Source organism: Melospiza melodia, chromosome 5 (assembly GCF_035770615.1).
Source record: "Melospiza melodia melodia isolate bMelMel2 chromosome 5, bMelMel2.pri, whole genome shotgun sequence".
NCBI lineage: Eukaryota > Metazoa > Chordata > Aves > Passeriformes > Passerellidae > Melospiza > Melospiza melodia.
The window spans coordinates 12,066,241-12,078,300 of record NC_086198.1 but is presented as its reverse complement, the minus strand read 5'-3'; the positions used below and the strand labels follow the sequence as shown (position 1 = coordinate 12,078,300).

Genomic DNA, 12,060 nt, shown 5'->3' with positions numbered 1-12,060 from the left:
ATGGAGTCTAGACAGCAGCTGTTGGAGTAATCAGAAAAGTAGGGAGTTCATTTTACCAGACTGGTGAAAAATTCTGTCTTTTTCCATCTAGCTCATAGATCATGTAATTGCTTGCTAGAAATTTATCAAAAGAAGAACAGTTCTGGTCAAATGCTGCAGAGAAATCATCCCAGCCAAAGAGCAAAGGCACACAAATCAAAAGACCAAGGACAATGGAAACAAATACAGCAAACATTAGAAGAATAGGGTTCTGGTAGCCTATTTTAAAATCTAATTCTTCTTGTGGCTTTCTTTCAAGTCTGTTTTGGCTATGTCCTCTAACCAGTTTTGTAAGAGAGCACTTCTGAAGGGGATTGGGCTGTATGATACACATTGCCTCAGAGAACAAGGAATTAGACATGATGACAATGAAAGTAGGTTTCATTGTTTTATTTGTAAAATTGTATCTTAAGCACCTTGTAACATGCCTGGGTATTATTTATAGGTGTCTGCTCTGATTCTCTTTCAGCTCAAATGTATAGCATATCTTATATACAGAAAAATTCTAGATGTTGTCGATGTGGTTTCACTATATTGCTTTGGGGCTTATCTTGCTCCAGAAGCTTGTAATTCAGGCTGGTATGTTCAGAATGGTTGTAGGATTTGGGTGTCTAAATCACACTGATGTCAGACATAAATAATCATCAGAATCTAGATATATTGGTTTGAAGTCTGCACTCCTTAGCTGTGAATAGATTTGTGACTTAACAGCGCAGGGATTTTGAAAAATGGCTGTCCGATCTTAGTTCTGTATTTCAGTTACATTTCTATGTAAAATTAGAATTGCCTATTAATTACCATAAATGAATGATGTATCACCACACTGATCTTACTGCTTTTCCTGTAAACTGTGGAGTTCTTTCATGAATTTGTCACATTTTGGCAAGAGGGAAACAAGTTTTCCCCTGAAGTTGTTCCAGCTAATTGGAATGAAAGGGTCAAGATCAATGCATTAGCTCTTTGAAATTGTTATTACCTTTTGTGTTGCTTTTTTTTTTTTTTTTCATTTTATGACCCCAAAATTATGTTTTATTTTAAAAGGGTCTGAATTTAATATTGTATTTCTAGGATAAAGCATATAAAATGTAAAAGTATATATTTACCAGAATTAGGTTCTTAAAGAAGTAATCTCATTGACTTGAACAAGACTATTTAATTGAATGACTGCTATTTATAATCAGTAGCATGAATCACTTTAATTCTACTTTCCAGGGAAATATGCTGTTATCATGGAAGGTTGCTATGGTCATATAAAGAAAATGTTTAACAACTCCTCATTTTATATTTACTGCTTTTCATGTTTATGCAGAGAAAGTGAGCTAAAGAAGAATCTAATGACTTGACTAAGAGGTGTCTGGTGACATAAGAGATACATACCTCCTTGAAAAAAAATTGTCTTCTAGTTTTAATTAACTTTAATTTCAGTATCAGTTCTCTAAAGTGCTTTATTTTCTAATGTCAAAAGGGGTTAATGAACAGTATTTTCATTTAAGTTAATTGCTCTTTCATACAGTTTCTTGAACACTTTGATATAAAATAATTCAGGATGAGTCCCTGTACTTAGCAGGTAAAAGGGCAGAGATCCTGGTCATTATTTTAATTCTTGTGAATTAATTTGTCTTGAAGAATTTCTGTCTATGCAGTGTTTAGGCTGAAGCTAATTGTAAGAGTTTCTAATTGATCTTCCTGTGAAGACTAAAAATGACTTTTCTCTCTGTTTCCTAAAGAGAAGAGTGTGTTAGCCCACTTGCCATTCTCTGTGCCCACGTGTGAGATGTTTTTCTGCAGCCTTTTCACTTGGTGAATGTTCCCCCTCGTCCATGTGTGCTCAGTGGTAGGATGGATCATGCTGGCTTGGCAGAGAGCAGCTCCAGCTGCCCTTTCCTCTGTGCTTCTTACCAAGGCCAGTGTGGACTCCTTGACAAGTCCTGTCTCTTCTCTGCAAACCCTTGTGTCTCCCACCATTTAATCAGCACAGTTTTTCATGTTTAGTTTTGCTTCATGGATAAACATATCACATAGTTTTGGAATTGGTGTTAATCCACATGGAGTGGGGTTAGCAGTGTAGGAGTACACAGATAGCCATAATTGGTGAATATTTCTGATTAAGGTTGTTTTTAATCAGTTGACATATGCTTTTAATGTATTCTACACAGCTGCTTTGGATTTGGTGCTGCATGATAGTTATTAGCCAGGCAGCTATCAGAATTTACATAACTCATAATGGGGTGTTTGTAAAATATACCTTTTTTTTCTTTGCTTGTGGTCTTTTGCAGATACTCAGATCTTCAGGGACTTAGCTGCTCTTGTGTTAATATTCCTTAGCTTTTTGTACTCTAAATCAAGTAGTAAAGAATGTGATCATCCTTGTGATCTTACTTATAAGTAAAATGAATTGTAGTTTTGAACCAAGAAGCTTTCTCCTCAGGAAACAGCACTGAAGGTAAAGGTCTATAAAACCTCATCTCCATCATTTTTGCCCATATAAATAAGATATGATTCTGGATGAACTCTTTTTTTAAAGCACTGAGAATCCTGTTATGCTTATGTGGTAGAAGCCAAAATATAGTAATATTATTGCAATTGAGGCAGGGATAAAGAATCTGAAAGGGACAAAGATGAAAAGCCTATCAAGCTGCATAATTTTTCTGTCATTCCCTGGAAACATCTGTATATATTTCTGCTTGTGTGACTATATTTCCTTATGTGTGACTGTGTATATACATAAATAATTGTATAGATATTTGTATGTGTGCAAGAGTACTAAATATCCTACAATTTTTTTTTCTTTTTTTTCCCCCTTTATTTACCTAGGACACTTTCAGATTATTTTATCTATTTCTCTCCTCAGTTTCCTGTTTTATTATGCCACAAATCTTCTCACGATCTAATTCTTGCTCTTTAATAACTGCTTTCAGAACAACAAGCTTCAATGAGAACGTATAAGTACCTTCAAATAATCCAAAAGAAAGAAGAAATCAGAATAACTTTAGAATAGCTCTACATATGTGTAGAAGTGGTTGCAAAAATATTTCTCAGGTAAGTAACAATTCTTTTGCTGTTATTAATTCCAGGTAGTCTCTGTGCATAAATTTGAGCTACATCAACTAAACCTACATGCACATACTGTTCACTTTAATCAGAACTCTGGGTTTAAGTTGCCTTAGAGAGAACAAATCGCACCTAATCCAGATGACAATCCAGGAGAAAAAGAGCTACAGAATGTAAAAATTTCTGAGCAATTATTAGGTCATAAATTGTTTGCACTAGCTCATTACATTGGGAATAATTTCTTCTTACAATCAATCTTTTTTTGCTAGATGAAATAATCTAGGAAACAGAAATGGCATTAGAATTTATTTTACATCTAAAATATAATATATTACTGACAAGATCAAGTTTGGTAAGCAGATTGTTATTCTTGTGACAACAGGCAATGTGCATTTGAATAAAAGCCAAATTGCTGGGTACTGGAAATATACATTCACCTTTCTCCTCAAAGTGAAGAATTGAGTAGAAGTTTTATATGGCCTTGGTAATTTTTCCATTAATGTTGTGTAAATAAGATTCAAGTCTAGAAATGCTTGTTTGCTTTAGCAATGTATGATTTTGCAATTAAAAATGAAAGACTTGTAACATATCCTAATTGAAGGTTATGACCTTCTGGACATTATTGCCTCTTAGGCTATAATTTAAAACCTGATTTAAAAAATATTCAAAACCTGTTTGTTAGAAATATTTTTATAATATATTTGCACTTAAAAAAAATTAAAAACAAAATATTTTTCTAAATCCTCAAAATATTACATTTCTACTTCTAATTGTTATAACAATTTCTTATAGAAACAAAAAGTGAATCCTGAGTTTTCACTTATGATAATAAAAGTTTATTATAAAAATGTTGTATGTAAACCTGGAAAAGGATGAAGAGGACTTGTACAGGACTGAGGCTTTTTTCCTATTAAAATGAGGTTACAAAATGAGAGCAGAGGTAAATAGTTTTTAATATTATAAACTTAATATTGGAGTTCATAAAGTTGCTTGAGTTAAAACATTCTAGTTGAAAGACTATAGTCTGAGAAACTAATACAAAGAGTCATACATCTAAGGCAGAAGGAAAATAACTATTAACATCAAAAGGGCTCAAAAAAAGAGACATTGACATGGGACCAGTAAAAGAGCATAGGATAGCCATGGTTTATTATTTATGAGTGCTGCAGGCAATCAAATTTTGCAACATATTTAGGCAGTTGCACATGAAAAAAAATGCCTTCCATATTTTTGTAGCTCCAGAAAGAATCTGATTTCTTGCTAGAATATTAGAATAATGCATTCATTGCCATGATATATTAGTAAAACTGCAATCTTATTGAGAGAGAAGAGGAAAAGGTGTTTGTGTTGTTAAGCACAATTATACCTTATGGATAGACTGGAAATAATTCCTTGTGATTCAAGTAAGGCAAATATTTTTAAAGACATATTCTCTTAAGAACTTATCATGTACTTATCCAGTATTACTAAATCTTGTGCTTCTTTTGCTACACTCAGGACTGACCACTGTTGAAGACAGAGCACCAAATTAGAAAGTCAATGTGGCTAATCTGTTCTTAATGTGCCCATTACGCAGCTATTTTCTGCAAACACATTAATGTGTTTACACAGAGCCAGTCTTGATAGTAACCTAGAACACAGAAGGGGAAAAGAAACAATTCCTTCATATGATTGCAGACACTGTGTACAGCTATTTATTAGTTTTATAGGTTGCTCCTTCAAAGAGAAGTGTAGAAGAAATTGCTTTAGTATTTTAGGTGATTTACTTTTACTGATGCTGGTAAGGTGCCTTAAATGCTAGGAAAAAATCAACCTGATTCATTAGATTAAATTTCTGTAAATGTAATTAAATCCTGTCCTAGATTTGTTCATGTATCAGTAAACTAATTCCATTTAATCAAACATTTGCTTTGAGTCTTAACAGAATTAATTTCCCTAGCTGTGAACTATAGGAAAACAACATATAGTCAATTGCTTAAGCATTGAGATTATTGACTTAAAAGGCAGAGTTACAGAAGAAATGTTGATATATTCAGTAAAAGGAGTCATTAGATGAATTACATTTAATTTGAGGAACAATTAATTTTTTGTTATGTATAACAAAGTAGAAGAGTAAAAGAATTTTTAGTTCCTTCTGCCTCTTGGAGTTTTATTATAAAAACTTGAATTTTCTCCTCAAATTCCATATTAATGGAGTGAGACTAAGATGAATCAGAATTTGACAGAACAAACACATCCCTTTTTGCCACTGTGGGAGTGGGAACATTTAAATGGAAGGCATCTGAGAGGACGGGGACAAGCACTATTGCCTACACATGAGAAAGGTTTTGAATAGTTGTCATAAGAATGTTCAAGGGTCTTGACTCAGAAAGAGTTTGTGAATGGAGAAGAACAAATAAAAATATTTGGAACAGATTTTGAGCGCAATCCTGCTCCATTTTCAATAGAGATTTGCATCTAGAACAGGAATGAGACAAGTTATATCTACAGTCTCCTGTTCTACTTTTGCTCTGAGCCAGGAAGAGGACCCATGAACAAGCCCAGTGCAGAGCTGAGCTTGCCCTGTAGCTGCTTCCCAGGAACAGGGGCTCAGCAGTGCTGGGTGGGTGGGTCCCAGCTCCCCAGTGACAATATTCAGTGGAGTTTCTGTCTGGGTCTGAGTGAGCTTGATAAAGGTGAAAGAATGCACAGTACAGAAACGTGAAAGAGGCTCGTGTCTGATTTCATGATTAAGACATTCATTAAGAAATGAGGATTCTAGGGTCATTTTAATTATTGATACAATGTCATAAAAAAAGACTGAGAACATCATCTTCCTCTGAGTACCCTGCATTTGTGAAAGCCTGACCTCAGATACTTCCCCTCTGCACAGACTAGCTCATGAGGTCCTGGGGCAGCTACTCCTGTTCTCCTTCCAGTAATGTGAATCTCAGCCCTCTATTCCTTTGTTTTGCCTGCAAGTTAGAAACTAAAAAATCAGGGAAAGATTCAGAAAATATTAATTCTGATATGATCGTAGATGATTTTTTTTTAACTACTGCAAAAAAAGAAGCAATTTTTCATACAACCGTATTTTAGTTTAATACAAAGAATATCTGGCTACGTTTCTAAACTAGAGGAATACTAATTCTCCCTGAGTCTCTGATCTGAGTGTTTTAAGATTTAATCATAATTTCCTATTACTTTGAATAAAAGGGATACACCCATGAATGCTAGACATGAATAGAGAATTCATTTTCAAAATGCAAGTCCCACTCAATTTATCTTTAAACTACTTTATTACTGGTATCCTCGGGCTGGCTCCTTCATGCTTCTTGTTTTTGTATGTATGGGGGAGTTTAATATTCACAGCACCCATTCAACTAAATATAATCACAGAAAGACTGCCAACACTACCACTACTGTTCAGTTCTGTGCACATTTAGCTGCACCAAATCATAGACAGAATAAAATATGGGGAGACACATCAGTACTAAACTCCATGTGTGTAATGTTTAAAGGAAACCCTGTAAGCAAGATTAACCACAGAGCAATGTCCAGTTTAGAACATCATATAAAACACTAAGAAGCCTGTGAGGATCTGGCTGATATGCACAATCACTGGCAGATTGACCAGAACTGGAAACAAAAAGCGTTTATCACAACAGATTTTCTTTTGGCACCTACTAACTGGATCATCACAAGAGAATTGAAAAGCTTGCTTGAAATAGTAACTTAAAGAAAATGCTGGAACAAATTTTTACTTATGAAAGCTAAAAGCTGTAACTGATTATGAAGTACAGTAAATCATACTTGTAGAATTCATACAAGATTTAGAGTCTGTCAGTTTATTTGCATCAGGATTATATAAATAATACTTATTTAAGCTGCATAATTTATGACACAAAAAAGTAAATAGTTGATTCACACCTGGATGAAAAAATGCATGTAAAATTGATATCCATAAAGAAAAAAATTATTTACTTATGTGGGTCAATTTACATTGGTCTATTTTCTAGAGACCAAACCAATTTAATATATTACAACATAAATTCATAAGAATAAAAGACTTTTCTTTTACCAGAACCAGACCACCCAGTTCATCCTGTAAAGATATTTAATTTATTTCAGCTACACTGTCCTATTTTTTTACCCTACAGATGTCAGGACAGAACTCTTGAGAAGCTGTTTCCTTATAGCTTCCTACAGTGTTAATAGACTTAATCTGTATCAGCTAAAAATACTATTTTTACCAATTTGGTATGGATTAAAACAGTCCATTGCTGTAAAAAAAAGTGGTATGAAGAAAATAAAATCCTAGAAGGAAAACTAGGATCCTCTACCAATTTTAGTAATTTATATTCTCTTTGTTTTTTTTTTCCTTAGCAAAGCAGAATTGTGTGCCAACTATTCTTGTTCAGAAAGAAAAAAAAGCTTTCAGTAAGACTTGAAAAGCCACAAGAAAGATAGAAACCAAGCCAGAAAGGACAGAAGACTGACAGAAAAAACAAAACAGAACTCTAGTAGCCTGAGAACAGAATGTGTGAATGAGGCTGTGAGGTGAAAGACATAGCTGAGGCTGTAAGTACTGCAGAGAGTCTGCTGAAGTTAACTTTGCATAAACTATGCAGCAAATATAAAATGGAAAAAAATATAGCTGAGAAAAGGGTCATCTTAGAATCTGTTTAGCAAATTCTGGGACTGAGTAGCTAAATGAAAACGGCATTGAAGTGATGTGAGCTACAAAAAATGTCATTTCAAAAACAATCCAGCCCTCCATCTACTCTGCTATTCTGTTTTTAGCAGTGACTCTCAGTGCCATAATGTGTTTTAAAGAAAGCTGGAAGAAGACATGTGCTAAGCAATTATAAAATCTGCCCTGAGGAAAAAGTTTCTTTCTTCAACCCATCAGTTAGAGGTTTGTTTATGCCTTTAGGCATGAGTTTTAATATTCCTTCCAAGTTCTTTTGTTTCATAAGATTTATCATTTTTTCATAAAATGTTCATTATTATTATTGCTATTATTATTGCTACTGACCCTCAGGAAGCCAAGGATGCCTGCAATGATAAATTCCACCATATAGTTGTTTATTTATGTGACAGAAATCTACTTTATGACTTTAAAGGGCAGCTGGAATAAGTTTGTACTTCCAAAGACTTACTGAGGTCATCACTGACAAAACAGAAAGGTGAGAAGAATCAAAAAAGGCAAATGGTATTTAGGGAAGAAATGAGATGGAGTGAAAATAGATAAGACAACAGCAGCTTCAACAGACAGATATCATTCATATAGTCCTTGAGACTGCCAAAAGTAAATGTGATAGAAATTAACTATAGCCAGTTGTTGCTTAAAATTGTTTAAATTGCATTTACTCAAACTTTTTAAGGGTCAGCAAGACTACTTATTCACCTAAGTTCATTAATACATCCAAGTCTTTGTAAACTGTGGTAGAATCTACAATGAAAATAATAGAGACATTCATGAAGTTTGGGTTTTTTATTACTTTGGGATGCTATATGCAAGACAATTCAAAATGGGCACTACAGTGCCAATAGGGAACTAAATATTAAATAAAGCCTCACAAATTTTCATTTATTTGAAAAAAATACAATATGCAAGTATTTGTGTTTCCCTTTCAATATCTGAACTCTTTGGAGGTACTTGAGTTTTTGTAGTAGGTAGGAAATGCTTATATTTTCTACTTGTAAAATGAACAATATAATTAATAGATAACATAAAATATGTGTGTAAAAGACAGAAACCTTCAGGTAAGAGTCAAGTCCCACAGGAGTTCTGGAGAAAAAACCAAAACAATGTAAGACCAAGTAATTCTATGGTGACTCACACCAATCTGATTTATTTTGAACTACATATTGGTTGCAGAAATCCCTCCTAGCCCAAATCTTCTATAAAGATCATATATCTATACATCTATAAAAAGAAAAGTGAGAGAAAGAACAGGTCAAAAGAGGATGGATGTTAAAGACAGATTGGAGGAAACAATACTACAATGACAAATAAAGGTCTTAGCTGTGGCATTTAACCACAGAGCTACAGTGGATGTAATGAAAAGCTATCTTGCTTCTGGTGATGCTTAGGGAGCAATTAGATAAAGATAACCTTCTTGAGTTCCTGATGCCAAAGAGCTCTGCTGCTGATGTCAGTCTTTTAAATAGCCTGTGTGGCCTCCAAGCTAGTGACCTAAGAAGAAAAACCTTTTTTCCTTCTGTCCATTTTCTGCAGCACTGCCCATCCCCTGGCTCCTCAAAGAAGAAGTCCTTCCTTTATTCTCAAAACCCCATTCAAGATATAAATAGCTATAACAGGAGACACAGAGGAAGAAGGGCTAAGGTAAAGTTAAAATATTAAGTCACTTTGCATCCTTACCTCTCAGCTCCCGCCTTATCCAGTGTTTCAGAATCAGAGATACTGCCAATTCTCTTTGCCATTCTATTTTTTTTTTCCTATGCCAAAATCAGGACTGCAGACTGGCTGGTAAGATCTTGTAATTTAGGCTGTTTTGATAGGTAAAGGACTTGCTTGTAAACTGATCCTTATTCCATTTTTACTTACCCTGGTAACAAATAGCACTGAAATCTGTGTAATATGGGTTCTTTTGTGCCTATTTTTTAATTTTCTATTTTTCACTCTAATGACTTGACCAGACATCTTCTGCTGATTACATGACAGCTGGGAGAATTTGCCATTTTCATTGTATAAAATTACAAAGAACTTCAGCAAGCAGGTAACATTTTATTCCTTTAATTGTAGCACTTGTTTAACTCTAGTTATATTAGCAGTTTCAATCATAATAGATGTAAATATGATCTAAGCCTTGTAATGGGTAGACTTTTTTTGTTTTACCTCACATTTTATACAGCATTGGGTTTCACTCTGAGGCAGATTTTCCAGAAAAGGTTTAACTATGCAAGCAGTGAAAGTGAGCAAGACAGACTATTCTCCAAGTCTGATGGATGTCCAATCATGAGCTGCTGCCTTCTGACTTCAACTTGCATGAAGCAAGTTCATTTCTAATCTTGAGACCTCTTTGGCACCTGCATCTAATTATACCTTCAAGAGCCTCTTGCAGTCAACTCTGTTCTCATAAACACAGGGTGAATACCTTAGTGCAATACAGAACTATACAGGAGGAGGTCAGGACTCTTTCTTACCACATGTGCCAGCTTTTATTGTCCTGCAATATGCATTTCTCTTACTGTTTGTCTGCAACTGACATATGTGTTTTTTCACACATATCTGGATTTCTTGATGCACCAGAATAAATGTTTTTACCCAGGTAGGTTCCTACATTTTTATTTTTAATAAAACTGAGTATAATTTCAGTCAAGCTTGCCCTGAAATGTCAGAGAAAGTTAGATAAATTGGGGAGCTTTGAAACGCATTTTTGCTTCCCACATATTGCAGCCTTCCAGCTCAGGTGTGGGAACTGACCTCTTGCTGACTGGCTGTAACTCATCTGGCCAATGTAATAATGCTGTGGTTTAGGGTTGAAGAGGTGTGGAATATTGTAAAGCAACCAGGTGTACTTGCAATGAAATTTCTTATAAGCTTTATAAAAGAATGCAGAATTTTTTCCTTGGACAGTGAGTGCGCGCAAGACAGAATGACGAGAATATTTTTTAGGTAATACATGGATTTACAGAACTACAAAAAGTAAATGTGATCTCATTTTCCAGAGTAGAGGAATGGGATTTAGAATGAGAAAATGTGCTGGGCCTGCTGCTGTCTGTGCAGTGGGCAGTGTCACTCGAGTGTAACCTCTCTTTGGCAAAATTGTAGCAGGGTGCTTTGGTGTGTAGTCCACTTTCACACATAGAGCACCTTCTAGTATTTTGCCTTTCTAGTCTCCTTGGGCATTGCTGCCTCTGTGGTGGATGTGTGGCCCTTCTTAACAGAAGTGATGACATAATTGCAGTGTTTGTATTAGCTCTCTGGAAAAGCACATTACTCTCATCCCACCCATGATATAGGTTTCACCACTTAGACAATTACCAAGTTTTTACCTCTACTTTTCCTAAAGCAAGAAATAACAGTGTATCGTAATGTTTTGGCTGCTCACATTCTCTACTGAAGTTGGAGAACTTGCACATTAACTCTTGATTGAAATCCAGATGTATCACAACAATTAGGGATTTTGTCTCCAAACCAGCAGCCTGTTAACGTTGTAAACATTAATGTTCTTAGGGATTATTTTGTTTACTAGCTTAATAAGAAGGGTGTTTTTGAACTTCCTTAAAAATTTTTCAGTCAATTTTCAGCAAATATCAGAGATTTTTAGTCATAAATATGGCACATGGTCACCATAAAAATGTGCACATCTCTAGCAGCAGGACTCACCCTTCCTTGAAATACTGATTTGGCGACAGTGAGAGAGATGTTGTGATTGCAGTAAAAATTGAATTCTGCTTGGGTTTAAGACTATGTCAATAGTAATATAATCCACATTGTCTGTAAAGTGCTGCTTATTATGCTACCATCAGCTGCCACTTTGCAGAATCCCATTAGAGAGTGATATTTACTATAAGAAAATATTCTCAGGAAGCAGAGTAAGCTGCAAAATAAAATCAATGATAGCTCAATTTCTTTGGATGAGTCCAGTTTTGAGATGCAATTGTATCTGTTTTCACTGGAATTAGTTGTGGACAGGGAGCATTCACTGTATATGGTTCTGCCTTAGGATATTGTAAAATAAAATCTAGTTGGACTGGAATGCATGAGAATATTGGTACAATGCTTAAACAGATGATAACATTTGCAGATCTTTGGGACTGTGGTTTTGGTGCTGTAATTGTTTCTTCTATGAAGTAATTTTTGACCACTAGATGGGACTGTGCAACCTCATGCAATTGTATTAACAACAATATCTGAGAAGTTTTTACTCGCAATTAATACTTTTCTTTCCCCCACTGAAAGAGGGCTTTGTCCCCAACCTTCGAAAAGAGTGAAACCAGCTGAACCTCTTGCAAACA

At 34.9% G+C, this 12,060-nt stretch overlaps 1 long non-coding RNA gene across 1 annotated transcript; it reads left to right on the top strand.

Annotated features, from left to right (window-relative positions):
- Positions 1-2,350: 2,350 nt before the first annotated feature.
- Positions 2,351-9,415, top strand: LOC134418976 (uncharacterized). The gene is made up of 3 exons (XR_010027913.1): positions 2,351-2,482; positions 2,958-3,078; positions 9,314-9,415. It is a non-coding gene; the product is annotated as an uncharacterized LOC134418976 (long non-coding RNA).
- The last annotated feature ends 2,645 nt before the right edge of the window (positions 9,416-12,060 follow it).